Raw genomic sequence first — 12,955 nt, forward strand, 5'->3', positions numbered from 1 at the left:
TTTCGGTTTTATTGGCTGCGCATCCTACTCCTAACAAAACCCAACTGCCCCCCCACCAATTCCTATGATCCCCTAGCAACATCCTCACCAATTGAGAAACCAATATTTTGATCATTCAATTACCAGTCCCTGCCAAAAAAAAACATACACACACCCAGACAACAAAAAGGCCCCAACAAACACAGAGGGTTAATTGCAGGGACCCCCGGCTGAGCAACCCCTGGACGCCACTCATTCATTCCCATCATTGTCTCTGCATCGCTCTCCTGGTCCCCTCAGTAACTATGCCAACTATCAGGCGCCAACGACAGATTTCCAGGGTCACAAAATATCTCCCTTCATCACAAGCTCCAGCCTCGGAGTGTTTTTTTAACCTCCCTTGCCCGAGTAGCCGGTCCCATTTACCTCGAGTTGACTCTATTTTTTTTCCTTATCTTTCTCGCACCGCAGCCGGCTCCAAGCACTTGGCTCCTCACTCACACCGCCACCGGAAGCAACGCCCTGCGCTCGGTGCGCCTGCGCCGGCTCGGCCCCACCAACACCTCCCCCCACCCAGGACGGGCACCGCCCCTCTCGCGATGGATAGCTCAAGCAGCCAATCGCGGCTCTCCCTTCAGCAGCATCCAGGAGCCCTAATATGGAAGCGGCAAATGGCGGCGTGGACGGAGGAATGAGCGAAGGGAGGGTGGGGCTGTGAACGATAAGCCACGGCCGTTGTTTATCGAAAAGCCCTCGATACAGGATTGGTTCCAAAAATAAGATGATTTTCCAGACGATTAGCTCGCCGATTGGTCTCGATTTAAATGCACATTTAGGCGGGGCCTACACTCCTAGAAACCCATTTCAACCAGGCACCGTGGGAGCTAATGGAAGCCAGTTGGATTTGCCTCTCTTAATAAAACCTAGAGACATTGGACTACTTGCCCCAGGATCATCAAGTGAAATATGACCCTTTTATTTTTTTTTAAAAAGAGAGAGGGGCACTACTATTTTTGTTATAATTATTTCAAGGGATATGAACATCGCTGACTAGACCAGCAATTTGTTGCCCATACACCCATGGTGGAAGCCACCTTCTTGAACCACTGCAGACCCATGTGGTGCAGTTACAGCCACGGTGAACTTAGAAAGGAAGTTCCAGGATTTTGGCCCAGTGATAGTGAAGGAACGGCAATATAGTTTCCAGTCAGGGATGGCGTGTGGCTTGGAGGGGAACTTGCAGGCGGTGGTATTAAAATATAAACTAACAAGCAACTAAATCATAAAAGAAAAGGAAACTTATAAAATTTAAATAATCTTACTGCTCCTAGAATCCAGTATGAACCTTCTGCTCTGGCTATGCCCACCAGTTGCAGACAGTCTCAAAAGGTACCGATAGCCATGTTCTTCAGGGTCACCTGGGCACAAACAAGGCCTGGGTGGGAGGCAGGCAGCCAGAGGGACCACTCCCATGGGCTGCAGCAAATTGGGTTTGCGATTGTGACCGTGACTATCAGTCCATTTGCCAATGATCAAACATATAGCTGAGCCCACATGATTTTACTCACTTTCTTGCCCATTTGCCTTCTCTAATTTCCCTCTCTCGAAGATGCTCAGTATTGTTAAGGTATGGTTCCACAGGTGCCTTCTGGTACTTTGCTCGTTCATTAGGAAGTCTAGTAATGAATGCTGACAGGCTAGTTGTCCAGTGAGCCTTTGATTATGTAACCTTTTTTCACAATTTGTAAATGTTACTGCAAGCCTGCCTGTTACAGTGAGCAGGATGTGGACAGCTCTTTTGGACATCATTCCTAATCCAGGGTAATTGGATTGTTGGCATTATTCACAAACCTTTTCAAAAGTTAGCTCTTATTAGACCCCATCTGAAATACTGCATTCTGGGTACCACACGTCAGGAAAGGTATGTTGGCCTTAAGGGGGTGCAGTGCAGCCTCACCAGTATGATACCAAGGCTAAAAGCATTAAATTATAATAGGGCAGGTTGTGTACACTAGGCGTGCACCAGGTGCCACTACGTACTGAGGTTCTATCTGTCCCCGGTGTTCTGAAGGATGGGTCTGGCCATGCTATCGCGGAATGCTCCAAGTAGTTAGACCGTGCAGTACCACCTGTCCCTTGTGGAAAAATTTATGCAGAGAAGCACCTTTGACCACAAGTCCATCAGGCAGTTGTCAGCATGTAACATCCTAGAGGCCCTGCGGGAAAAGGAGATGGTGGATCCTGTCAGATGGTTCCCTGACCAGACTGTCAAAGTAATTTGACAGAATGCCTCAATCAGAACTTTCCAACGAGCACCAAGATGTAGCTTGGCTGGTGGTAAGAATGGCCCTTCCCATCAGATCCTTCCTACACACCCGGAGTCTCAACCCCTCTGCACGTTGCCCTCGAGGTGGCTGTGGGAAGAGACCGTTGTTCACCTCCTTGTGGAATGTGCCTTTGCAAAGAAGATCTGGAGAAAGATGCAGTGTTTTTTGTCAAGGTTCATCCCGAGCAGTTCCATAACACAGGACTCTGTGCTCTATGGGCTGTTCCCAGGGACGCACCAGGCAAACATCAACTGCAGCTGGAGCATCATCAACTCGGTGAAAGACGCTCTTTGGTCTGCCCGAAATTTGTTGGTCTTCCAGTGCAAAGAATTGTCCCCGACCGAATGTTGCAGACTGACACATTCCAAGGTCCAGGACTACATGCTGAGGGATGGACTAAAACTTGGGGCAGCTGCCACAAAGGTGCAATGGGGAAAGGTTACTGTCTAAAACCTTTCTGCCATAGTGCACCGAGGGGCTGGGAATTGTATAGACCTCTCAGGCTGTATGACTCACAAGGAATGTATGCAGTGAATGCTAAACGTATCATAATTGAATTGAAGCACCTCGGAGTGCAACATGATCTATGCCGATAACTTAAATACCATTGCACTGACTGTCTGTAATGACCATATTGAAATGTCTGTTATGTTCATTGATTATATTAATGCACCTCATGATCTATGTGGAAAAGCACTTCTTGTGATGGCCATTTTGAAATGTTTTGTAATGTTCTTTAAGATATTTTATGAATAAAGTATATTTTTCCAAAAGTGTTTGTTGCCTTGTGTATAAATGCTTAAGGGGAGATCTAATTGATGTCTTTATGATTAAAGTATTTGATAGAGTAGGTAGAGAGAAACTATACCCTCTAGTGGGGGAATACAGAATCAGGGACATAACCATAAAATTAGAGCTGAGTTTTTCAGAGGTGACGTCAACACAGTGTAGTGGGAATCTGGAACTCTCTTCCCAAAAAGCCGTTGAGGCTGGGGCCAATTGAAAAACTTTCAAAACGGAAATAGATTTTTGTTAGACAAGGTTGATAAGGGTTTCAAAACCAAGGCAGGTATATGGAGTTAAGAAACAGATCAGCACTGATCCAATTGAATGGCAAACTGGGCATAATGGGCTGAATGGCCTCCTTCTGTCCTATGTAATGCAAAGGAATCTTCGGCCTAACATCACCTTAGTTTGAACTGTCGTGGGGAAAAAATACAAACTGACGGAGCAAGAAATGGTGCGCATGCAAAACATCCCTATAAATCCCAACACCTTTGTCTGAAACTCTATAACGAACACTGCGTCTGTTCTGTCTATACACATGTTCATACTTCTCTTTAAACATTAAATGCAATAACAAACCTCAAGCTCTTGCTTCTCATTGATCTAACTTTCTGATGCTGAACTATACAACAGTCAATAAATACCAGTACACAGTCTAGGACCTACTTGCTCTCATTTCTGACTGGAAAACCACCTCTTATAGAAAGCCAATTAAAATATAAACTTGCTGCTGTTGGCAAGTCGTTCTAACAAACCATAATCCACTAACAAAAACTTCATTGTCTTCAATGAAGGGGCGGAGAGACTGTGGTTTTTCTGTCTCGTTGCTAGTTTTAAAAAGCCTTTTCAGCCAATTGCTAGACAATAGGATAAAAGTACAAGTTAAAGGACATTCAGGGTGTCAGCACGCTGTGCAATGGTGCAAACCCCTACTTCTTCTGAGTTGTGTGTAGCAGTGCACAGGAGGTCATTGTCCTGGAACATTAACGTTGTTTCTCTCTCCACGGATGCTGTATACCTGCTGAGTATTTCCAGCATTTTCTGAGGTGAATCTTTGATTATGGGAGAATAATGGCAGAGTTGGAAATCCTAGCTATTTTGACTGAAGACCATCACAAATAAGTTTAATTCTGACCTCATCTAACAACCAGCACAAACTTTCCTTGAGCCACTGAGCAAAGAAAAGGAAGGCTGACCCTCTCCCCAAATCTAGGGACACCAAACTACCCGCTGTGACCCAGGATAAGGTCAATTGTGTCTATGTACCAGGAAATAGATGATACCTTATGGAGTACACAACATCATCAGCGGATATACATCTGGGGAGTGGGGGAGCTATTTAAATAGATTGGCTTCCTACTTTTTAGGTACAGCCCAAAATTAGGTTACAGTCCAAGAAGTAGAGGGTGGATTTATTGATAACAAAACAGTTGGGACTTTGGAACGTTATGGTGTGGAGTCAAATTGAATTTCAAAGTCAAATGAGCCTGAATTGGCATTGATGGATTTAAACAGTACAATAGATTAGAAAGACAATGACCCAGGTTTTGCTGGAACCTGCTTTGTTAGTTAGACTTTGGTCTCACCCTTCACCTCAAAAAAAGTTTCATCCTGCAAGTTATTGGAAGTGAGTTATTAACAGCATGGAGGGGACAACAACACATCTGGGCCCAATAACCTGTCTCCTTAACCAATGCAATTTAAGGATTGAAAAGAAATAGGAGTAAGAGAAGAAAATAGGTTGTATTAGAGTCAAATCAGGTCCAAAAAGAGAAATAGAGAGAAAGAAAGATTGGAATAAGAGAGAAAGAGACAAAAATAGGAAAAATAAGAACAATTTGCAGTTTTAAATTTTGAATCTCAAATAATAATTTACCACCTCTAAGAATGAGACACCACAGTTTAAATTGTTCCCTTTCTGGAAAGGAGAGGTTGATTGCCATTGCAGAAATATAAATCTCCTCGTTAAAAAGGTAATTACGCTGTAAAATTGCAGTCCTGGCTTTCTGCAGCAGGTTAAATTGGCAACTAATGCATAAATCAGCATTTTCATGAAACTCATGGGGGAGATTGAGGGAGAGCTGCCCCTTTTTTGCAGGGCTAACAGTGGAGTGATACAAATCATCCAGTAACTTGTGGCAATTTGCAATTCAAAGGGTATCTCCATCTTGCAACAAATTGCTGGATGATTTACATGTTAATAATGATGAGCCCCATTAAACTCTGTTATTTTGGCAGTAATAGGACCTGAAATGTAATCCAATCTAATGGGGTGAAAGTCTTTATTTCTACCAGTTTTAAGGGTTGTATGTGAAATCCATTCAGGCTCCAGAAATGCCTTGGGATCTATTTCCTAAGTAAATCCATAAAACTGGACATCCATAATGAAGGCTTATTGCCAAATTATCAAAAATATAAATACTATCTATCATCACAATACTGATTGTAACTTAAAATGTCAATAATACAAGGTGAGAGGATGGAAATGTACAAACATCAGCCATTCTAGAAAAGAATGTTAATAATGACTGCATATTCCCAATTATAGGCACAAGCATTGCTCTTCATTGATAAAGCACAAACTTGAATTCCTAGACTGAGAGGTTATTCAGTGATGCAAGAGAAGGAGTTGAACAGCAACTTAAATTACAATGTTGGAACCTGATAAATTATTGTATCACTGTATTTCAAAAAGGAGAGCATGAGTGGGGACTCACAAATTGTGTACTTTACCAACTCAACCAATTAAATCTTAGAGCAGGAAGACAGATTTAATTGCCAATCTGCAAAGCATTAATTCAAGAGGTTGGAGGTAGCTACCCTTGGGCTCAATGTTTGTAGACTGGGTAAGGAAAATCAACCATGGTCTCCACTCTTAAATGCTATCCATCTACACTTTGATTAAAGAATGCGTTTATATGGGCATTGGATGGGTGCTCATCATGCCTTCTGAATTGTGTCACCACTTAGAATTTGCACTTGAGAGAAATATTGGAGGGTTGTTGATACCCATGGGAAACATACACTCAAAATTGAGCACTTACAGGGCAGAAGCAGAAAAAAGCATTGCACCTCAGACTCTCAGCTGGACATCCATAAGACATATAGACCAGAAGGTTTATCAGTTTGATTCAATGTTTGCGTTGAGTTGATGCCAGCTTGGACAGCAATTTGGGCACTACAATTTGTGTCAGTGCCCAAGAGAGGGAGGAGGAACTAACCAAGATTCAAACATATGAGCACACTCCAGTGATCTCCACTGGGAAATACTCATATGTGAACATCAGGTCAGCGTGAATCCCCTCCTTACTTATATTGCTCACACATCAAGAATGACCACTTAGGTGATGTAAAGGTGGGCTGCTGATGTCTTTGAACCATATTCCAACAACAGTCGAACTTTTCAGGAGAAAGAAGCACTTGACAAACAAAAACATCAACCGATAAAGATGGCAGATCTAACAAAATGAATGAAACTGTTGGTGCATCTCTGCAGTGTGCTATACCTAGTTACATGGAAGTTGGAACACTTTGACAAATGCTTGGGTTAATTTAATTCTGCAATTTTCTCTCTGATGCCAGTTCACAACCTATACATCTATAAAATAGCAAGAGCCAGTGGACAATAACACACTTTCAAACCATGTTCTGTAGCTCAAGATCGTTCAGCAGCAACATCAAAAACATACAGCGAAACTAATGGTTCAAATTTTCCAAAGCACTCACAAAGGCAAGACATGTTCTAAAGTGCTTCGCAGAGACAAAAATGGACTGATTAAAAATTGATTCTTGAGATGGAGTTGTCACTGGTAAGGTATTTATTGCCCATCCCTAATTTCCCTTTAGAAAAGTAGTGGTGAGCTATTGCAGATCGAGTATGACTGAAGGATTAGTCAAAATGTCTGGTTTTTTAAATTCATTTTTATGAGATGTGGGTGTCACTGGCTAGACCAGCATTTACTGCCCATCCCTAATTGCACCCTTGAGAAGGGGTGGTGAGCTGCCTTCTCGAACCTTTGCCTTTCAAGCTGAGGAATGAGGCATAGCCGAGGGGTTTAGAAAAGGATTTCCAGAGTATGGAACTAAGCTGTGCCAGCAAGTGGAACACAGAAAAAATATGATGCAACGGGTGCGGTCCAGCACAGAGAGATGGTTGAAATTTCAGAAATAGGGTCCGGCAAGCCTGGAGGGTTTTTGAATTGAACATCTTTGTTCTCAATTACATGTGTTGGGGTTAGAAAGCCATCAAGGACAGGGGTAATATGTAAGCGGGACCTAATGCAGCTTAGGGTGAGTTGATTTGAAGATTTCATTGAGTGGAGCTTGGAAGACCTTTCAGGAGTGTGTTGCAGAAATTGTGCATGGAGGAGGCAGGGTTATGGATCAAAGTTATCAATGAGAATCAACAAAATATAAATTCATCCAACAGCTTTTAGCTAAGTGACAGCAGAAATTCAACCTTTGACAAGAGCAGTCATTGGAGTTCAAGACTGGATGGGAGCCATTTTAGCTTTTCACTTGCCAAATAACAAATCTAAAAACTTTCATTTCAAGGAAGAAAACACTTCCTCCAAATATACCTACCCAGCACTGTTTATCACTCATGTAGGCTCTATAAACCCTTCCAAAGTAAGCAAATTTCATTGAAAAACCTTGTGAATTATATCCAATATGCTTTACTATTGGTACAAGTAAAATACATAGCATCTCTACTATGAATGAAACCAAAGTGTTAAAACTGAACATTAAGTTGTACAAAGAAAATTAACTTCAATACAGATCGTCACTTGGTTGGCAGTATGACAGAGTATTTTCTGCAGAATTCCACAGGATCAGATATAGCATTATTGCAGATGTGTAGATCTTTGGGCAGCAGTTAGTGATATAATCACAGCATGCAATGATCAGTTGATTGATGGTGTTAAAATTTCAGAAACAGAGCCAGAATCTGGCAACAAAATAAAAATATTCTAGAGATGTATTGACGAACAAGCATCTCAGTTGGAAAGTTTCAGGCAGCTTTGTTTCCTAGAACAGCTATGGTTCACAAACTGCTGTTGTAGATCCATTTTGGGCACCAAATACTACATCATCTGCAGCACAATTTGTCTTGTATTCTATTGAATAAAGTAGATTTAGATTTCCCCAATGGATCAGTCAGCAAATGTAGCATGTAACAAAATCCCATATTCAATCCCTCATGTGTGTGAATGCCAATTGAGGACTGCAATATCCCCACAGTTGAATTAAGCTGATAATGTTCACTTTTATTGCAAACATAAGAATGTTCATTTGGGTGAGGTATAAGAATGCTGTTGGTGCTTTGGAACCAGTTACTTACTCTGAATCAGTGCCTTTTGGAGAAGGGGGCAATAAAAAAATGTTTATAGTGGCAAAGTGTTTGAAAGCCTATTCAATTTTTAATAGATTCAACAGACCTTGTGCAACTTATCATAAAGTCATTATGTTTTCCCATTTATGGACTTGAGTGAAACCTTGTCTGTTGACAGTGCCCTTTTAAGCAGAGATGTAAAAACAAAATGTCACAATAACTTGCATTTACGTAATTCATTACATTACAAAGGTATCTAATTATGTACTAAACTTGCTGCACCACACAATGGTGGGATACAGGTATGAGCTGGACTTTCTCCTCTCCCACTCACACAAATTTCTGATTCCTGCCAAAACCACAGGCAATGGAGCACAATTTACAGAGGACTTCACTCATGTCAACTCAGCAGCTCTTTGATTGAACAGTGTCATGGAGTCAAGTGGAAGGAAAAAAGATATTTACATGTTGGGCTTCTCATGGTCAGTGCTAATTATATCAATTTCCCACTAGTGGGCAGAGATCTGCAGTGACACATGCAAACTACTGCTCTTCATCTTAATAATATCCTGAAGTAGATATTTTTTTATATGAAATGATATAGTTTGTGGGGGGAAGGGGCACCATGAGCTGAAACTACAAATTTCACTGTTTAAACACAACTGTGTTCTTTTTAAACTGAGAAACTAAAGTAACATGCCAAGTCTCTATTATGGTTGAAAAAAGTAGGAGAGATGTCAGATCAATAGGGAAGGAATGATTAGGCAGCATCAGCCTTAGGGTAAGAATTAAAGAACATGCATGTATAAAGTGTCTTAAAGTTTCAAAATGCATAACAGCTAATTAAATACTTTTAAAATGTAGTTGCTGTTGTAATGTGGAGTAAATACAGCAGCAATTTGAGTACAGCAAGGCTGCACAAATAGCAGTAAGATAAATGACCAGATGATCTATTTTAGTGATATTGACCAGGGGACCGCTGCTCTTCTTTAAATAATGTCATGGGATCTTTTGTGCCTACCTGAGAGGGAAGATAGGACTTCAGGATTGGGCTGGATTTTCACGGAGTTGCTAAGGCTCTGCGGACCTTTAAAAATGGCAGCCAGGACATGATTCTGGGATCCCCAACCCCATATCCAGTGCCCCCAATTTTCTCCAGCATGAGATAAGGGTGCAGGCTGGTAGGGATCGTGAGCCTGCACCCTGCAATCCCAACCTGGCTGGCTCCAAAGTGGGGATAGGCATCTCCTAGACACCCGCAATTTCCGTGGAGTCGGGCCAGCTTTTCAAGAACCTGTTGTTTACAAACCCTCAGGGGCGCTGTGAACCATAGTCTGGATGAGGGAACTTTTGAAATGCAAGTTCAAAATGTCATAACCATGCCTTTTGACAACCTATGCACTCCCACCCATTCCTCATGGCCCCTCTCACTCTCCATGCCAACCTATGCCCCTAAATCCACTCCATGCCAACCTATGCTCCTCCACCCACCCCCACTGGCCATTCATACCCAACCTATGCTCCTCCACCCACTCCCCAATGGCCATTCATACCCTCCATACTAGCCTAAGCTCCTCCACCCACCCCCACTGGCCCCTCATATCCTCCATGCCAAAGTAGGGCACTTCCATGCCCATTCATCCAGTATACACCCTGTACAGAACCAATGAACCCCATAATAACAACAGCATATGTGGAAAAGTTTTTTTTTTTAAAAAGTCATTCATTCATAACTTTCTACTTTTTTTTTTAAAAAGTGCTTTTACTTCACCCCATAAAATTGTCAATCCTCCAGATCCTTAAAATATCAATAGCAGAAATGAGAAGCACTGGACACCTCTTGTGTAAATAAACATTCCGTCCATTGCACGATAGAAAAAAATTGTCACTCAAGCAATGTTACCCCTTGGGTGCAGCTGTTTCAACAGACTAATGGATGTCTGGACTTTTTTAGCCAACAATGCAAGATCTTTCTCTGTGATCTATTCTGTCAATTGTACAATGCTTATTTACAGAAGATAAAGAGGTGTGAAGTGCTTGCCATTTTTGCTATTGATGCTTTAAAGGCCTGGATGATTGACACTTCTATAGGGCTGTAGTAAAAAAAAATCTTTTTTAAAGAAAGTACAAAGTTATAATGAATGAAGGATTTTTTTAAAAAGCTTTTCCACACATGCTATTGTTACTGTAGGGTTCATTGATTTTGTACATAGTATCTGCTGGGTGAATGGGTATGGAAGTGCCATAGGTTGGCATGGAGGGTATTAAGGGCCATGGGGAGTGGGTGGAGGGTCAATAGGTTGATATGTAGGGTGTGAGGGCCATGGGGGTGGACGGAGGAGCATAGGTTGGCATGGAGGATACGATGGGCTATTAGCAGTGTATGGGGTGACAGGGTGTGAAGGGTTACAGCTAGAGGGCTATTTTTTGTTTTAAAGTCATCATACAGCTGAGACAAAGTCCCAGAGCACCAAGGCAGGCCTTTCAACCTGCCCACCTCAGTACCCGGCAGCCCATTGCTGCCTCTGAACTGTTACGGGGGTAGAAGGCCTGACTCCAATTAGACCCTCCCCACCCCACTGGAACAAGGATCTCACCTTTGCAGGCACTTTCTCCCTTGTGGGAGAAATTTCCTGACTCCCATATCTGCTTCTAGGCTGAAAATCCTGCCTATTAAATACTCCACCTGAAAGGTGGCAACTCTGACAGTGGGGCTTGAAGCCTCAACCTTCTGACTCACTTTTCCTACTGAGCTGAGGATAACAGCTTTGATTATAAAAGTGCGCAGATTGAAAGAAAGGAAAGAAAAGGAAAGGAGTTCCAGCATTTTGTTTACATTTATGAAAGATTATATAAACTGAAATTTTGGTTTCCTGACTCACAGCACACTTACAGACCACGAAAGTTCCAGGTCCGGTCTATGATCCATACTGAGTTCGTAATCTCACTTGGATGGCAGGGGGGATATTACAATTCCTTTTAATGCCTTTGGGTTAAGAAGGAGAGGAAAACAGCCAGGGTTCTGACTCATAGCTCATGACTCATAACATTTAAGAACTATTTGGATGTGCACTTGCGATGCCATGGCATACAAGGCTTTGGGCCTAGTGCTGGAAAATGGGATTAGGATAATTAGATACTTGTTTGATCGACGCAGACTCGAAGGGCCTTTTTCTGTGCTGTAGTCCTCTATGACACTATGGTCGCTATTGAGTGATCCCTGCTATAAAGTATGTAAGTGTGGATGCAGGGTAAACAGAAAAACAGATTGGGCCTGAAATTGAAGCCTTCCACAGTCAAGTAATCTGCTAACATTTGCTGTCAAGTCAGACATGAGGAGTGCTTGTGCTGAGCAATAGTGGATGCTAGAGTCCGTGGAATATTCAAAAATCAAAAAGTTAATACCTTCAGTCGAGGAGGCATAAAATTGGTGGAAAATGATGAATAAAATTAGGGGGAAAATTGTAAATTTTATATGCCTGTACAAGATATAAGCAAATATGCAATATATTTTCTACATTCTCCCTTTTTATCAGCCAGAACACAATTTCCCAAGATGAACATGCTCAGGCTCATGCAAGTTGTATAAATAATTGAGCATCTAAAGCAAATCCATAAACACATACTGTCAATTATTCATCAAGTTGAAGTCAAATAGAATTTCTTAAGCCTGACAGCTTGATTAAACAATCACCTGTAGCAGAATGGAAAGTAGGTACACTTCTCTTCAAACAAGTGTTTAAACCAATTGATGTAAGTCAATGAAAGTTACTGAAATATTTGAAAGAGACATTTTGGCATCTGGCTGGGGAATGTTTCAGGAAACACCCGGTACATGTTACAGCCTGGTCTGCAATCTCCGCTACACTGAAAATATGCATCATAGCAAGCTTCTTCAGCTGCTGGCATTTTTATTTGCCTTGCCCAATTTTGATGCATTTCTGGGCTACTGTTCATAGACAACGGTTGCCTTTGATTTTGTTTGAGAATGCTCCTATGAAGCATCTTGAGGTATTTGACCACAGTAAAGGTGCTATATAATTGCAATTTATTGTTCTTATTTCCTTGATTTCAAATCCCTCTTTGGTCTTGCCCCTCCTGATCTCTGTAATCTCCTCCAACCCTACAACTCTCCAAGATCTCTGCACTCCTCCGATTCTAGTTTCTTGCACACCCCTGATTTTAATTGCATCACCATTGGCAGTTAACTAGGCCCTAAGTTCAGGAATTCACTCGTTTTACATCTCTGCCTCCCTCTGTTCCATCAAAGCGCTCCTCAAAACCTAGCTCTGTGACTGAGCTTTTGATCATCTGTCCTAACATTTCCTTCTGTGGCTCAGTGTCTAGATTTGTTTGAGAATGCTCCTATGAAGCGTCTTGGGGTATTTGACTACAGTAAAGGTGCTATATAAGTGTGAATTGTTGTTGTTTCCTAGTAGAGGTTGCTGGAGAGGACAAACAGAAGTAAAAACTCGAATTCCCTCGCCCCAAATCCCTGAGGGCAACTGCAATGCCAGTATCACAACCATCC

General features: G+C 41.9%; 1 protein-coding gene across 7 annotated transcripts in view; it reads right to left on the reverse strand.

Annotated features, from left to right (window-relative positions):
• The window catches only part of LOC144687851 (coronin-1C-like), a 181,055-nt gene that overhangs the window by 156,877 nt on the left and 11,223 nt on the right, over positions 1-12,955 (reverse strand). For 2 of the 7 annotated variants that reach the window (XM_078554390.1, XM_078554387.1), the window contains exon 1: positions 406-495. The exons of the other annotated variants lie outside the window; for them this stretch is intronic. The gene's annotated coding sequence lies outside the window, so the exon portion shown is untranslated. Of the gene's footprint in view, positions 1-405; positions 496-12,955 lie in introns of those variants that run through there. 7 annotated transcript variants of the gene reach the window in all.

This window comes from Cetorhinus maximus, chromosome 12 (genome assembly GCF_964194155.1).
Source record: "Cetorhinus maximus chromosome 12, sCetMax3.hap1.1, whole genome shotgun sequence".
Lineage (NCBI taxonomy): Eukaryota > Metazoa > Chordata > Chondrichthyes > Lamniformes > Cetorhinidae > Cetorhinus > Cetorhinus maximus.